This window comes from Clupea harengus, chromosome 13 (genome assembly GCF_900700415.2).
Source record: "Clupea harengus chromosome 13, Ch_v2.0.2, whole genome shotgun sequence".
Classification (NCBI taxonomy): domain Eukaryota; kingdom Metazoa; phylum Chordata; class Actinopteri; order Clupeiformes; family Clupeidae; genus Clupea; species Clupea harengus.
In genome coordinates this window covers 19,552,600-19,560,283 of record NC_045164.1, presented here as the reverse complement: position 1 = coordinate 19,560,283, position 7,684 = coordinate 19,552,600, and the positions used below count along the sequence as shown (strand labels likewise).

At 39.5% G+C, this 7,684-nt stretch overlaps 1 protein-coding gene across 2 annotated transcripts in view; it reads left to right on the top strand.

Moving 5' to 3' along the window:
* LOC116223095 overlaps positions 1-7,684 on the top strand; it is a 234,927-nt gene that overhangs the window by 197,758 nt on the left and 29,485 nt on the right. The gene's annotated exons all lie outside the window — the stretch shown is intronic.

Sequence of the window (7,684 nt, the reverse complement as noted above, 5' to 3'; positions counted from 1 at the left end):
AGCACTACAACTGCTCACCAATCAGAGCCTTCATACACTGAATACACAAACGCCCATCTGGATCAGATCACTTCTACAGCTGGTTATACTGGTTCTTCATACTTCTAAAGACAGGCTGTCACAACTCCATGACTACTTTTGCACTCATCTGTGATGCTGTGATGATTTTGATTAGGCCAGTGTCTCTCAAGAAGTCAAACGGAACAGGACAAAGTGGTGCAGCAACAACAGTGGAAATCAAGGGAGTAACGGAAACAAAGCAATTTGTGTGTGGCTTGTTAATGGTAGTTTTGATCTAGTTTTCGTGTTTTTGAAAACGTTTATTTCTATTTGCGTTAACAAAATGATTTATTCAACACTAAGCCCTGTTACATCAATAAGACATGAACTAGAATTGAAAATCTCACACTTTAGCTAGTAAGATAGCTGACCTCAGGAAATAAATACATAGTGTTACAATTTTTATTTTATTTTAGACACGCTTGAAAAAAACGCTTGTCAGAGACAACCAACACTCATTTTTAAAGTTGATATGCTGAAAAGAGCCGATGCTGATGTTATAAGAGATTACAGGACATTATTAGAGAGTCAGCATTTCATGTAAGTTCAAGTATAATGCATCCGTTGCGTTTTTTTGTCCACAATTGAGTGTTCATCTTGCTGACCTCTTGTATTTGTGAATGACTTTAAGGAACCTTATTTTTTAGTGTGTGATTTGAGTGGGTAAAGAATGGTGTCATGGGGCCTGTCACTCCCTGTGTGAAAGGGCATGTAAGAGTGATAAAAGGCTTAGGGAGCTTGACCGTATATTTGAAACCATATAGTGGGAAAGTTTCCAACTACCTGTACAATGTTCGTCCTGTTCACTGCCGAAACATCAGTTCAAGTTCAGCTGTACCGCAATTTGCGTTATTTTGCGTCATAAAAAAATTGAGTAATCACATTTGGACAGCTTTAGTTTTGGTGGAGCGAGCTAGCCAGTTTAATTAGACATGATTCAACTAATCAAGAGCTAAGCATCTTGGAATAAAAAAATGTCAGGCTGTCCAAATACACCTAAATGCTTAATAACTACATAATAGCTACATTTAACAAATTATGATAATACATACTTTTGTTATATCATTTTAGATTCACGTTTAGAAGACTAAGAAAACATTATTTGCAGGCGATTGGGAAGATGACGTGGAGGTGTGTGTCCATAAACAGTTGAACAGGGGGCGTGGCCGGAGCGTAGTCCAGCACAGGCGTGACATTTTCTCAGTAATTTGTTCGTGAATTAATGTTTGTTCATCGTCGCGATCGTTGTTGTGTTTATGTGAAAGAAATGCAGTCTTACAGGGCAAAATAGCGTTTGAAAGCTGCAATTCCGTTTTCGTGGGGGAATTTTTTTTTATTTATTGGGGGAGGGCGCCAGGAGTGAAGCTCGCCTAGAGCGCCAAATGTGCTAGGGCCGCCCCTGTGTGTGTGTTTGACTGTGAGTAGAGATTTTTCATTCAACAACGATCACAAATATTAAAACAAGTATGAACTCAAATGGGAAAGGAGAAATAAGAAGGACACCAGTGAGCTGATACAAATATATCTGAATAGTTAATGAAAATGCATTTGATAATGTACTTAACAATATTGTTTACATAATGTACATTACACAGAAAAAGCCTTTGGAGGTAGGTTTCATAACTAGTGACTGCAAATGCATGTAAACATACTAACAATGTATAAAAGTCCTTTGACATTCAGCACAATAATTGGTAGATAACAAAGCAAAAAAAAAACTGATTCACCAGAATACGTATAGACCCTCAAATCCTGAAATCTGATTAACCAATCAAAACAACAGAGTTTAACTAAGAGCAAACTGTAGGCACAGATCCAGCAACCAAAGAGCACGAACCCTGACTTTATGTCACACTAAAAGTCTTGCCCAGATGGACCCATTGAGGAGTGTGTTCCATTCTGTCTGTTTCTCACTGCTAGCGTCACTCCAGACCCACATAACTTCCACAAGAGCCGATGTTGATGTTATAAGAGATTACAAGTCGTTATTAGAGAGTCAGCATTTCATTTAAATTAAAGTATATTGCATCTCTTGGGGGTTTCTTTGTCCAAAATTGAGTGTTCATCTTGCTGTCCTCTTGTATTTGTGAATGACTTTAAGGAACCTTATTTTTCAGTGTGTGATTTGAGTGGGTAAAGAATGGTGCCATGGGGCCTGTCACTCTCTGTGTGAAAGGGCATATAAGAGTGATAAAATGCTTAGCGACCTTTACCGTATCTTTGAAACCATACAGTGGGAAAGCTTCCAACTACCTGAATGATGTTCCTCCTGTTCACTGCTGTCAGTATGAACATGAGAACATATTTTAACAGAAGGAAGTGCACGTAGTGCCATTTTTGTTCATGGGAATGAGAGGCGAGAGTTGATAATATTGCATTTCTGTGAAAAGAGCAGTCAGTTATCTTCATACCATGACTGGTATTTAGGACAAATTCCTCTTGAACCTGCATGGACTGACTGATCTGGGGTGAATTCAGACACAAGGAAGTTCAAAGCACGCAAGAAAATGTGTGTGTGTGTGGTGTGTATGTGTGTTTGCTTTGGTGTATATGTTTGTGTGTGTGTGTGTGTGTTTGTGTGAATGTGTGTTTGACTGTGAGTAGAGATTTTTCATTCAAGAATGATCACAAATATTAAAACAAGTATTAACTAAAATGGGAAAGGAGAAATAAGAAGGACACCAGTGCAAATATATCTGAATAAGTAATGAAAATGCATTTGATAATGTTCTTAACAATATTGTTTATGTACAGAATACAGCCAAAGCCTTTGGAGGTAGGTTTCATAACTAGTGCCCGCAAATGCGGGTAAACATATTAACAGTGTATAAAAGTCCTTTGACATCCAGGAAAATTATCAGTAAATAACAATGCAAAAAAACAGACTTTATGTCACACTAAAAGTCTTGCCCAGACCCACCCAGTGACCATGTAGGAAACAAGGAGAGGAGTGCTGCGTCTCAGCCAAACAGCAGCACAGCAGCACCAGTAGAACTCCAGAAGTCTTCATGCTGAAACTAGACGATTCTTCTCTCTTCTCAACTGCTGCTTGTTCTTTCAGTCAAATATATACTCTGTGACCTGGCTACATATTACCAAGCCATGTCCTAAGGTCATGTTTCATCACATAACAGAATCATGAATGATGTGCACGTGAGTTGTAGTAAATGTGCCGTCTTGTTTTCTAAAAAGCAGCTCAAAGTCCACTGGTTGTTTGTTATTGGTGTTGTGTGTTATTGATGTTATGTCAGCATAAATCATATCTCACTGCCAGACAAAATCTTCAACCTCCTGAGTAAGAGGATGAGCTGCAGTTTATGGTGCTCATTGATATGCCGCTAGTCTAGTTAAGTAGTGTGTGTATCCAGTCTCCAGTATTCACCTACAGTAGCTAATGTGTGTGTAACCAGTCCCCAATCCTCCTCCTTACAGTAGGTAATAATACACTCATGAAGTAATACAATAATTAATTTTATTGCGTTCATGTTGCCTTGTTGTTTGGTGAAATGAGTATCCTGAGGTCATGTTCCTGTCCCAGTATCGGGGGCCAAGGGCAGAAGTGTTGATACTGATCTCTGAACCTCTTGACAGATAGGCTATCTCTGTGAGCGGCTCCATTGATGTTCAGAGTTTCCTCCTCTGCAGTGGTAAAAATGATCATCAAGGCCAAACCCGTCCCAGGTGCCAAGGTGTGTGACTCTGGGTGCTTTGAGCTCCTGCTGTTTCCCCTGAATGTGTGTGGACAGCCTGTTATGGTCAGTGGCTGTACTGGTTTTACTCTCTATACTAACAAATCGGAATCAGAATCAGAATCAGAATTGGATTTATTGCCAAGTAGATTTACACCTACCTGGAATTTTTTCTGGTGTATAGGTGCTTACAGTAAACATAAAACATACAAACACAATAAGTGTCTCACCTTCGTAGTGTGTGTGTGTGTGTGTGTGTGTGTGTGTGTTTGTTTGTGTGTGAGTGTGTGCGCGTGCGCGTGTGCACGTTTATGTGTGCGTGTGTGTGTAAATGTGAATTTATCTGTGTTTGCATGCGTGTGCAGCTCAGATCAGCATACGAGTTTTAAGGCCCCTAGGCAGGAGTAGATAAATTACAACTACAACAACTTTGGGGCAAATTCCTAGCACCCTGAGACTGACTGATCTCTGATGAATTAACTTACAACACAAATATTTCACTCTCATGGACGTTCAAAGAGTGCAAGAGAGCCTGTGTGTTTGTGTGCATTTGTGTCCCATTTTGTCATATTTCAAAGAAGGGGTTCGTTAATGCACAGATCCAGCCTTCTTTGCCATGAGAAGTTTCAGCATGACAATTCCAGTCTTTTACAGTCACGCTGGTGAATTGCAATAGCTCTTATGAATGTGGAAATCCTTAAGCAACTCCCCGGAGCAGAAAACTGGAGCGTGTCTGTGAGTTAAGCTCCAAAAGCAACCGGATTAGTGTTCCTCTACTTTGGCATCACTGAAGAAACACCAAGACCAATATTTTGATCAATATCAGTTCAGTCATATACTGTATCTATTAAGGGGAAGATTTTAAATTGGATGGTGAATTATATTACAGTTTTTCTCGATTGCTAACACACATTTTTTGAAAGCATGCCTCGTTTCCTCAAAACTCTAAACACAAATCCCAAAACCACTCACACAAAATGCAAAACCCTTTATACATCCTGCAAAAGGCAACTTTGCTTTCAAAACAGTGTTATGTCACCTCAAAAGGGTACTTTGTTTTCTAATGACAAACACAGCCCATTATATGAGTAGACATTCTAAGCATCGATTGAACACTGATGTGCTCAATGGAAAACACTACTATGAAATGGGAAAACACCAGTATGAAGGCCTTATCAGGAACATTATGTTACTATACGCTTACTCCTTTAGTAAAATATAACTGTATAATGTTTTTACGCAAATATAAAACAACACACAAATATACAGTGTCATGTCCGGCTCACAGACATGACAAATAACAGACGTGCACAGAGTTTAAAAGCCAAAACACTAAGGATTTATTACAGTTAGCCAGGACACTAACAGCCCAAGCTACGGTGAGGTGTGGCAGTCAGTGAGTCAGTAAGCGTTAGCGTGTATGCCTGCATGCTAGGTCAGTAAATGGAGTGTTGTATTGTGAAAAGTACGCAAAGATGAACATGGCACGAGCAGAGCGTAGGGAGCAAAGTTTCCCTTGTCTCTCTCCGAATCTCTGTCTGAAGCTCTGTCAGAATCTCCTTCAATCTCCTTTGGAACCAGTGGGATGTGCTCTTATAGTACCGGTCCCAGGTGTTCCCAATCCACTGATGAGCTGAACACACCTGCTGGGCATCTGCAAGACAAACACACAGACAGACAAACCGCCAGCCCAGCAACCAAAAGAGGCAGGGTCGTCACAACAGTAACAACTAAAATATGTCTTTATTTTTTCCAAAAGTGCTGTAGCCTATACATCACAGCAAACACAAATGAATGTGTAAATGATTTGCATAGAACAAACAATAGGATATAGGCCAGTACAGTCAACAAAAAAAAGAAAGAAAAATGTAAAATAAAAAAGGACAAACTACTGCATCCTGTTCTAGCTCAAGACAATATTGACAATGTGCTATCAGAAATAGACCTACACAGTGTTGTGAATGTTGTTGCATTTTGTGTGAGTGGTTTAGGGATTTGTGTTTAGAGTTTTGAGAAAACGAGGCATGCTTCATGTGTGTAAGCAATCGAGAAAAACTGTAACATTGGATTGGATTGCAATACAGTACAGTAATGTGTCAGTGCTGATAGGACGCAATCAGTTGTGGAAATGTATATGACTTACTTGCACATAGTCATAGCATAACTGTTTGACTGTCGGAGTTTCTGACAAAAGGCACCCTGTACACCTGCTTTATTCTCAAGGTGTTCCGCCTTAGAACACAGTCCACTGTGGCTAGGCTCACTGTATTGATGTTTAGGAATTAGTATTGGTCATCAATGGTTGCACTTTGTATTTGTTTACGTAATTTTACAGATACAGTACAATGGAAAATACAAGAATACTATGCTCCTGATAAGGCATTCAAACTAGTGTTTTCCTGTCATAGTAGTGTTTCTTACCTATTCCCTCTTCTGAATGTCCAGAGAATGGATGCAACTGAGAAGCGGCTTATATTTGGTTGAACCCTCTGGCCAGCCTCCTGCATGGTCAAACCATGGTTGACCACAGGGTTGACCACAGTGGCCCGAATCTCATCAGAGATAATGGCTCTCCTTCTTGCTCTTTCTCTTCATCCTCTTCCTCCTCCTCCTCCTCCTCCTCTTACTCTCACTCCTCTGCCTTTCTGATCACCTCTCACTTCAATGTTGCCATCAATTGTTCTCCAAACCAGGAGCTAACCTGTGGCCATCATATTGCTAAAGCTTTGATTTCAAATTGCACAACAGCCTTGGAAATGGAAGTTTTGCCAATTAAATAGCAGTGTGTTCTGTCTGAACACAAGGAGGTTTTGGCATTGATGAAGTGTGCAAAGTAGAGAGGATGGTGTTTAGTGTTTTGAAGAAAGTGTGGTTAACAATTGAAATTTGTGTCTAAAGCAGATAATTGTGTGTTGTGAGTTGAAGAAAGTGCGGTTAACAATTGAAATCTGTGTCTAAAGCACATAATTGTGCTTATAGTTTAGCAGAATTGGTTTAGGGAGTTGGCACATGAGTTACAGGTTGTGGTCATTGTGCCATAAGTTCCAGTTTTTGAATGTAATCAATCGAGAAAAACTGTATTTGCTTTGCCACAGAATACTCAGAATACTTGCACCCCTTTACATGACTGAAATGATAAATGGCTAGAATAAGCAAGATGGCTGCCTGTCTGCTTTGGGTTTGTTGAATGTGAGCTACTGATTCCTAACAGCAGAGAGAGACAAATCACACTTTATGTTTCTACAGTTTTTCTCGATTGATTACATTCAAAAACTGGAACTTATGGCACAATGACCACAACCTGTAACTCATGTGCCAACTCCCTAAACCAATTCTGATTGGATTTTTTGATGATTCAAACAACTTGTAGCCATTCATTTTGAAGGGATTTTCATATAATTATAATTATTTATAAAATGTATAATGACATTATAATCTCTCTATGTTGTGTCAAAGAACTGGTTCTTTCCTTATGTAAAATGATGTGTATGTACTTTGTGGTATGATTTGAACTGAAATAATAGAAGCGAACATCCTGCACCAATAAATGAATGTTCTGCACAGACACCACAGGTTTAAAATGGCATGGGCCTTTACTTGTGTTGGCACTGTGCACAATACCAATGCTGGAGAAAATCTGTTTGTAGACCAGAGGTTTTCCAGCCCTGAAGAGTCCTGAGTATTAAAAAGTCTTAAATTGAACTTATTGAAACCTATAGAAACCCTGTCTGAACACAAAAGGAACATGCATTCTTTTACTGAGGCCTTTTTCCTGTGCATCACTTCATATTAAGTGTTGGCTGATGTGAGTAGTGTGAGTGTGTGTGTGTGTGTGTGTGTGTCTTTGTGCATTCTTGTGGGTTATATGTCACTTTATGCAGAGGGACTGTACCACACCAATTGTCAATGTATACTAGACACGTTTACATGAACTG